Here is an 8,303-nt window from a genome sequence, read left to right as displayed (position 1 = left end):
CCCCCTGCTGTAACCTAGTGTTCAGGGCATTTACGTAATTATTTATAGTATTTATAAGATCTTTTTGCTACTTGAAGAGGTAAATTCCTTTAAATGAAATTTAAGAGACAATGCTATGGGTTCCCCAAATTTAATTTTGTTTTTCTTTTTCTGAGCACACAGGAGAGCTCCACATCTTAGCCTCCCTTGCATTTAAGTTGGGTCCATGTGACTGGGTCTGGTCCCTAGTGGAGAGGAAGGGATATGCTCCTCAGTCATAACCTCCCCTGAGGGGCTGGCCAAGCTTTCGCTTTCCTTACCATGAATGCCTAAGGGGCTCTCGAGTTTAGACAGGAGACTGGATCCCAGAGTCACCTGTCGGAGGAAAGCTACTGAGGGAAGTTGCTAGAACTGCATTGGACTATAAGGTGAGAAACAAATCTTAATAATGTGCATTCCATGATATTTGGGTGCATTGCCCCATTAATTTAGATTGTACAGAATAGAAATATTTGGATAGAATATAAACCCACAGTGAATATTATTATAGTGAAGTCTGAGTGCAGTTACACTGGGAAACAGTATCACCGAGTTCATTATGGGGTTTAGGCAGCTGAGCAGAATGCTGTAGAGAAGAGGACAGGGACCAGTGAATGCCGCAGGACCAGGTTCAAAATCTGTCTCAGACATTTATAACTTTGACTTTAACGTGTTCATTCTCTGGAATGCAAATAATACTTTCTTTCTAATAGTGTTATTGCACAAGTCAACTAAAACTTATTAGGAAACTCTCCCCTACCTCTATGCTCTTTCCAATATTCCAGTATTTCCAATCCAGTATTTAATTTCTGTGATTCATCACTCTAGACTGCTTTTCATAAAGTTGACTTTATAGGAGTACTGGACTACAGTCTTGACAATAAAGAGCAGCAATTTGGTCCAGAGAAAGTATCCATTTCTTTAATTTGTGCCCAAATAAAAGAAAATCATTATAGAATTTTATGTGTTGAAAGTAGTACTTAGTAGAGAACAATTTTCCTTTTATTTAGTGCATTATTCAGAAGGTTCCCAAGTTAGAAGGGCTATGCCATGCACTATAGCACAATTTTGAAAATATTGTATTTAATTAAAATGGGAATTTCTGAAATGATTATAATACAATTTATATTTCAAAATCTTGCATAAAATTTTGACCCATGCAATATTGATGAGTTAATTTTCCTTTTTCCCATCTCATCTTTACAATTAGAAGGATAGTCTCTATTTGAAATTATCAAGGGTGGGCCATTGGCCACATGAGCCCCAGTGAAGACAGATAGATACCCAGTGACCACCTATTTTGCAGCCTTTCTGTTTGCACACACACAAAGCCACTGGCACACTCAATACAAACGTTCACTTCAAAGGCACACCTGCAAGAGTTGCCATTGTTACTTGCTGTTTAATATTTAAACACATTGTTTAGAGGTCATGCCATATACTTGGTGGCTTTTTAAATTAAAGAAAAAACACAACCTAATACATAACTTACTCAATAAAAGGGCAAATATGGCACATTTTTACATTAGGCACACAAGAAAGGAGAATTAAAAATTCAACACGTATTACACTGTAGGTTTGCAGACCCCCATTCTACATGGTGTGGTAACATCTTTAAAATATGAGCACTGCAACAAACTAAGTTCTCTGTGGCATGGCATCCCTTTTATATTAAAATTAGTAAACTCTTCCCTTCAATGATCTAATACCTTGATAATTAAAATACCGGCAGATGTCGCTGAAAATGGGTAGAGGAGCAACATGCTCCCTTTTCTTCTTCTCTCTCCCTGTGCACCATCCCGACCTCTAATTTCCATCAAAGCTCTGTCCCAACACCTCTAGTCCCCCCTCCCAATGTGGACTTGCACTTTACGTACAGTTTGGTTCTGAAGTCAGAACCAGGTGGAAAATCATATAAAGTCAGAAATTTCCTAAGGGAAAAAAATTCCTGTAATTCTCCCTAAAAGTGCATTATACACGGCCATTTGTATGCACATTTGAGGCTGACATACCATCCAACTCAGCCAGCTTTTCCTCCAGCCTTGGAACAGATTGCTGTTTTCTCAGTTAAGCACCTGATGAAGTAGTTGGCTTGCATTTAGGGGCCATGTTGTACAAAAGAATGTATATCTTTAAACACTTGAATCACACTCAGCATGGCGAGATGCTCATACTATGAGAGCGATGCAGGAGCAGAGACCCAGAGAAGGAACATCAGATTCACGTCTCCCTTCCTGCGCTCCTCTGGGGCATATGCTCTAGTGGGATGTGGGACAGAATCTCCCACACTATTTACATCCTTCCCTTTCCCTCTTTCTCCTTCTGGCAGAGTAAGGAGAGTTGAGTATGGACGAGAACTTCATATGTATTAAGGAAAAATTCTATTCAAAAGCACAACTTTTTCTGGGAAGGGCAGCCGTGTTAGAGGAAATTACAGGGTCTCTGTTGCTCCTACATGCCACAGCGGGAATCAGTGGCCCCTTCACCTTGACAGCGGGGACTGTCTCACAGCCTACGAGCACACTCAGAACCAGGAGGTACGGAGGCCTCAGAGAGCAGATGCGGCATGTCACGGTTTCTCAGCTGTTGCTCTGTTGGCATGTTGGTTCACACAGTGATGTGTTGGGGGGCCACTCTCCTGTGTATGCTAGGCTGTGCAGCAGCACCCCCAGCCTCAGCTCACTAGGCAATCACACAGTCCCTCCCTAAACGCTGAAAACCAGCAATGTCTCCAGATGTTGCCATATCACCCCTGGGGAGCAAAGTCATCCTTGATTGAGAAACACTGGTCTATATGACGGAGTGGGAAGAGTTTAAAAATCTTGGGAGGGGGTGGGATTCTGAATGGGAGAAGTGAACAAGGAAACATGGGATGGAATGAGAGGAGTTTTCCAAATAGTTCAAGGCTGGGCACTATGTGAGGTGAGGCAGCCTCTGAGAAATCCTTAGTTACGAGATGGTTCCAGGCCTTTAAAACACAGATAAGTCTAAACTCCCATTTGAGCCTGTTTTCTGTCATATGGGCCCCCGTCCGTTTCCCCAAATCTTCCATCAGGTCAACATCGACACCGTGTGAGAGTGGTTAGGGAACAGCTGACCGCTCAAGAAAGGGGCTGAGTTCCCTACTGGAGCTGCCATGGCGGGGAACAGGGACGCCCATGTGGAAGGTTACTCAATTCAGAGGAAATGGCATCCTGGGACCGAGGTAGGCATACCCGGTATGGATTGTGCAAGAGTTTTTGGCTTTGTACAAAAAGTGGATTGTGGGTGTGAACAACCCTTACCTGTATCGTAAGGGGCACTCCAAGGTTTTATGACATGTAGGTTCTCCGAGCCACGCAGAGGGGCCGCCGACCCTGACCAGGGTTGGTGTGGGAGGAGATGCCTCTCAGGGGGTCAGGGGTAGAAGCTGGGGCCTCCAGGGGTGGGAGGTGCTCACGACTCAGGCGAGGATGATCGTTACTCCATGATGTGCCTCTGCCCCAGGATACCGCTCATTGCCCTGCTCCCCCACCCTCACCCTCTCTCCGTCTCCCTTGCTGCTGCATCTTAGTTGCTCCTCCGTTCCTCTGTCACAATGTCCCATACATTTTTCTGTAAAAGACTCCAGCTGGATCCCTTTGCCGCCTTCCCAAGGCTGCCTCGCTAGCTGGGCACGGATTTGGAAGGCTTCCTCTTCTTTTGGCCCACTTCCCTTTCAGGGTCAGGTTCAAACTGTTTCCTCAACACACTCTGCGCGTCATTCCTCCCACACGAATCGTGTCTCATGCTGCTCTTTCCTATAGAAAGCCGTTCATGACCATACCTGCAGGTCTTGAGTTCATCTATTCCGTTCTACTTTAACATATGGGTTGAATGATACAATTGCTTACTGGAAGATAAATACCTCAACACATTTTACCAATACCTCTTCAGGGGCATTTATCATTTTCTACCTGTTGTAACAGATATTAATATACATGGTATATTTACCCCTCAATGAAGAGCTCTTTGAAAACAGGAACTATGTCTTAACATAACAACTGCTTTGTAACAGTTGTGAAGTAGTTGATTTTAATTTTTTTCCAAAAAGAATTTGAAATGGCTTAGAAGGACACGCAACACTGGCTAATGACTTCCATTAGAACAAAGTGAGAAAAAATGAGAGATATAATAGAAACTTAAGAATAGTAGGCTATTAATAAGTGCTTGCTAAAAATAAGTCAATTTTCTTGACATAAGAACTGCCAGGGAGTTAGTTCAGTCTTAGGACAAACTGGATTTCCTGCCTCAGTCACACCTCTGTCCTAGGGGGGTTGTCCACATGCCACCCCCTCCTTTACTGCCTAAACTCTCCATCTCCCAAAGCTGGCCTTGCTTCAGCGTGTGGTCCATTAGAAACTGCCTCCTGCTTCCACAACCGGGCCTTCCTGACCACAGAGCTGGCTCTTGGCATGGGTACTGGATTCAAGCCAACGTACATCTTTCTCTTGGATATTTGGAGGTGGAGTAAGGGGTGAGAGCCTTTTCTCCATGGCTGGTAAGCTAGGAATCTGCTGAATCACCACCGTCCCTGGGTAGACAAAGCTGAATTTTCAGGAGAAGCAGCCAACCTATAGAAAGAAGCAGAGTGCTCGCTTCGGCAGCACATAGACTAAAATTGGAACGACAGAGCAGATTAGCATGGACCTTGCACAAGGATGATACACAAACTTATGAAAAGGAAAAAAAAAAAATAGAAAGAAGCAGAGACCAGGAAGAGCAAGACAGTTCTGACGGTATTTGAACACCGGCCTCTGTTTCTGAGATATCCCCCCTCAGAGCTTCCCTAGTCCCCTGCTTTCCAAAGTATATTTGTTATTGCTGCTGTTGATTTGTACTGAATTAAGTCCAAACCCTTGAGCCCATCAGTCTAGCATTTCCAGCACCCAGTCAGCCTTATCTTGCTTCTAAATTCTCAGTGGAGAGCTGCCTTCTCCCAGACGCCAGGCTCATTCTTTCCTCTGTGGGTTTCTAACAGTTACTTCCTTACCTTGAATGACCTCCTGCCTCCTCTCCCTGCAATACTAATTCTAGCCTTTCTCCAGGGTCCAATTTGAGATCTATCTCCTCCATTAAAACCCTTCTTGATTGATCTTTTTCTTCTCTGAACTACTGTAGCCCTTATATCCCCAGCTTTTACCATGCTGCCTGAAACACATTTATTTTCCTGCTTTGGTTTGTTCTCTTACATGTTTTCCGTGTTAGAGAATTTTTTGGTTTGTTTATTACTCACAAACTTAACTGTCTTTAAGAAACAGCATCTTCCCATTTGTTCGTTAGCAGCTTGATCTATTTTAGTATGACAGTTTGGGGTGAGGATTGAGGGGGGACTGATTGGTCTACATGAAAAAGAGGGCCAGCTATGAGGCTGTTGCAATCAATTCAGAAAAAGAGAAACAAGGAGGAGAAAGGGGTGGGGGGGGGGAGCAAGCAGTGAAGCAGGAGAAGGTCATATAGGGCCCAATGTGATCATTTTCTAGGATCCTCATTTGCTCAGAAAATTAGAATAGCCATAAAATGCATGGAGAGCATGTATAGTTCATGGAAATTGGTGAAGGGATAGAGATTTGGGCCTAGATGATCAAGGGGGAAAAACAGAAGCAACACACATGGATGCAGGTGCTATTAAGTGACCGTGAAAGACACGAACCCATGGGATTTATTTTCAGAAAGCATGAGAAGAGTTTTCAGATTCAACCAGCTCTGCATTGGGTGGGGGCGGGGGGGTGGTACAGTTTCAGGCCAGAAGGCAGGAGGTCCCAGCAAATACCTGGGTTAGAAGTCTTTATTAGTTCAGTATTAGACACACTAGTCTTGCCTTCCCAGCTTGATTGGAAGTTTCATGACTTAGGGACCATGCTGTCTTGTGCCTTGGAGACTCTCATGCTGTGTCAGGCTCAGAGTAACTGTTTTCATCCTGTCTCTTCACTTTTCTATGCTTCCTCTATATCAATGTTAGGCTAATAGCCCAATTCTCTGCTTTATAGTAAAAGTGGGAGAAGGAAGAGGAAGAAAGGAGCAGAGGAAAAGGACAGTCTTCTTCTGGGGAACAAACTCCTCCATAATCTGGTCTCATCTGATTTATCTGATCTCACCTCCTCTTACCCAGCATCCTTTTTTTTTTTTTCCGGAAACACGTAGTTCTTCTATGTCTCCTCACAGAGTTTCATCTCATTGTGTTTTGTTATGCTGTTGTCCTTACCTAAAACACTCTCCATTCTCCTCTGTACCTACTAAGTCCTACTTGTCTTCGAATTCCAGCACAAGACACAGTTCTTCCAGGAAACCTGCTACATCTATCAATCACTCTCCAATTATCTTTCTTCTCAGAGCTTTAATTACATTTATAGTGTGTATCATGCCACAGAGCACCGATTATTGCTCTAGTGATTTTTATGATAGTTAATCTTCTCATAAGCACCTTGAGAACCGAAGGAGTGATTTTATACTCAGCACTTAGTAAGTGTTTAAGAAGTCCCTTCCCTAAGTGGATTCACAAAAGGCCAGCTTTGTTTGGTTTCCTACTCTCCCCCCAGTGCTAGAACATTGCCTGGAACATAATGGGTACTGAATGAATATTTGTGTAAGCATGAATGAGTGAACGAGTGAATGAATATTGGTCTACCAACCTTTATGACTTCCAGTAGTGAAGATCAGTCTTTTTACTTTGTCTTTCTCACCTAACGTTGAAGGTGTTTTTTCTAGCTCTCTTGAATCTAATAACTCTACTCCTCTGTTAGATTTCCCAACCTTTCTGATAATTTCAGGTGCTGCTATCTAGCTCCTTAGTGTGGCATCAGTCATTCTTCAAGCAGTGCACTTATTTCAGATCACATCTGTGCCTAGCTTCATCTATTTATAGGGAAAGAGAATATGGGAACAATGCACATGTGTAGCCCCTGTTCCTTCACTTTCTTATTTCCTTGAGTGTATCACAATATTGAACAAATGGAACTTGGGCATGTATATGGTAAAAAACAATCTCTCTCTCATAAATGGAAATATTCAATGTCATAAAGATATTAATTATCCCCAAATGAATATATCAATATCTCATGCAATTCCAACCAGAATTCCAACAGAGAATTTTATCTGGTGAAAGTTAGATTGGTTCTGAAGTTTGCTGGAAGTAAAAGGTTGAAAATAGCCAAGGTGATTTTAAAGAAAAATAAAGGAAAGAGACTTGACTTTTCAGATATCAAGACTTATTAAAAGGCCATAGTAATTAAATCAGAATGATAGTGCAGACACAGACAAGCAGCCCAATGAATAGCACAGACAGCCCAACACACACACACAGAAGTGATGTTACAAACTAGTGTGGGAAATTAGGTTGAAAAAATGGTGCTGGCACAACTGACCAACCATATGGAAACATACATCCACTATGTTATATAAAAAATAAGACAAACTCCAGATGAATGAATGGCTCAAGTGTAAAAAGCAAAAGCTATAATTTTTTCAAGAAAAATACAGAATAGTTTCAAGACTTTGGACAGGAAAAAATTTTCTAAATAACACAGAAAACACATAGGCAGTAAAAGAAATAAAGATGAATAAATTTGACTGAATTAGAATTTGAGGCCTATTTATTTTAAAAAAGACATTATAAAGAAATTTTAAAGGCAAGTGACAGACTAACAGAAAATATTTCTAACCATATATCTGACAAAGAATGGTATCAGGGATATACATTTTTAAAGCTCAATTAGTACAAGATAAATCAATAGAAAAAATAATATGGGCAAGGAGATGAATAGTCAATTCACAGAAAAAGAAAAATAAGTGGTCATTTATGTTCAACTCTATTACTATTCAGAGAAACACATCTAATAAAATTGAGAATATAAAACATGTACATGCCCTATATTTATTGCAATTTTTCTTTTAGGTTATATATATATGTACACATATATATATACACACACATACATGTATACATACATACACCTATATTAGAAAAGCTTTGAACAGGTAGACATGTACAAAAATATCTCAGCAAAATTATAATTGTAAAATAATGGGAAAAAACAAATTTTCATTAATAGGGGAATAGATAAGTAAATTTGTGGTATTTTCCAAGATTCAGTTAAAATAAACAAATTAGAGTTATATAAATCAATGCAAATAAGCCCCCAAAACATAATTTGAAGGCAAGGAAGCAAATCATATAATTCCTTTGACATAAAGTTTAATAACACACAAAGTAATATTTCATATTATTCAAGGACATATGTCGCATAGTATAGCACACCGGCTTCCCC

General features: G+C 41.1%; 1 non-coding gene across 1 annotated transcript; it reads left to right on the top strand.

The window, feature by feature from the left end:
• The first annotated feature begins 4,627 nt into the window (after nucleotides 1-4,627).
• LOC123814234 lies at nucleotides 4,628-4,732 on the top strand. Its single transcript, XR_006784859.1, has one exon. It is a non-coding gene; the product is annotated as a U6 spliceosomal RNA (small nuclear RNA).
• Nucleotides 4,733-8,303: the final 3,571 nt, after the last annotated feature.

The sequence above is a fragment of the Phyllostomus hastatus genome, unplaced genomic scaffold, assembly GCF_019186645.2.
Source record: "Phyllostomus hastatus isolate PE091 unplaced genomic scaffold, TTU_PhHast_1.1 phas_contig_159, whole genome shotgun sequence".
NCBI lineage: Eukaryota > Metazoa > Chordata > Mammalia > Chiroptera > Phyllostomidae > Phyllostomus > Phyllostomus hastatus.
Note: the sequence above shows the minus strand (reverse complement) of the source record. Positions and strands in the feature narration are given on the sequence as shown.